The following is a 1,581-nucleotide window of genomic DNA, read 5'->3' on the forward strand; positions in this document are numbered from 1 at the left end:
GTCAATATTTAATCGGTGAAAAAAAAAAGTAATTTTATATTATTAGATATAATTTTATACTATTAAAAAAATAATTTATATAAATAAAATAAATAAGAGAAAGTGTTACGCAAATACAACATTTTGAAAAACCAGACACAAATGTAACAAACCTAATTATATGTAATCCGTGACACTCTAATGCGATTTCTGATTACGCCTAATCTGCTAGATCCTGTCGCTGATTACGTTCAAAAGCTGCAAACACATAAACTGCTACACCTGTAGCGATTTATGAATAGATGGGCCCAAAGTATATTCCGTGAGATCTTATGGTCTCAGTGTGGGGAACCGCCAAAAGATCCATGACTATAGTAATTGTAGGGGTCCCGCCAAGTTTGTGACGTTTCTATTGACCACCCTACACATGTATCGGTACAACCATGCCAACGCAGCTGAACCCAGCTATAGCTGCCCATGTCGTCAAGTCTCGCCACAAATGGCAACTATCGAAGGTGGAGCCGATTACCACTCTTGTCCATGAACAGTTGTGTCGACAGAAGCATCATAATATACGCACGTGCATATATGCGCACGGTCTCCTCGAAAGCATCGGCCGATAACACCCTGAACCTCTCATGGAACCATGTAAAGTGGACCGTGTATAACTTTCTCTTATCCGGTGGCGGAAGCTCACCAAATAACTCCTGGAACCACTCCCACGCCGGTCTGGCCCCCTCAATATGCAGGTGGAAGTCAGTCATGCACTCAGAAACAGGCTGGCCATCCACAGGCAGCCCCAGCTGATATGCCACATCTTGGAGCGTGATAGTACACTCTCCAAATGGCATATAGAAAGTGTGGGTCTCAAGCCATCAACTCTCGATAAATGCGCTGACCAAAGGTTCATCCAACCAGAACCAATGCGCGTTCAGCCTAGTCAGGTGGTACAACCCAACCCTCTCCAAGTAAGGTATGATCCTATCATGTAACGGCATATTCTGTTGCGTTCGGACGTTATAAATACATCGGGTTGGCTACATATTCAGAAATAAAGAACACCTAATCAATTTCTAACACTGACATCACCAAACCATAATTTATGTTTCAAGACATAAACTACCTAGGTTTTAAAATTACAAATTTATCATCTATAATTTAAATTTCAAATTCTCTACATTTAAATTTAAATTTTAAATTTCACATTTTAATTTTCAAAACCTAAACTAAACTAAGGTTCTATTTTCCTAATTAATAAATAACTTCCTTAAGATTAAATAAAATATATAGATATCATCCAATTGAAAGAGAAAAAAGAGACTTACCTCTTCATTGATGGTTCCGGCTACGTGAGCAACGCCGTTGAGCCGGTAAAACCGCTTTTCATCTTCCATGATTTCGCTTAATGGAACTGCTCCAAGAAACTCACCCTAAACCCACCATTTTTTCTCTGCCTTCTCTCTACTTTCTCTCTCTAAGTCCCTATCAACACTCATGAAATAAAATTCGCTACACCCTCACGCGGTTTTTATAGTGAGCCACTCCCTTCATAATTCGCTACAGGGTCTCGCGGAATATACTTTGGGCCCATCTGTTCATAAA

The sequence above is a fragment of the Arachis ipaensis genome, chromosome B03 (assembly GCF_000816755.2).
Source record: "Arachis ipaensis cultivar K30076 chromosome B03, Araip1.1, whole genome shotgun sequence".
NCBI lineage: Eukaryota > Viridiplantae > Streptophyta > Magnoliopsida > Fabales > Fabaceae > Arachis > Arachis ipaensis.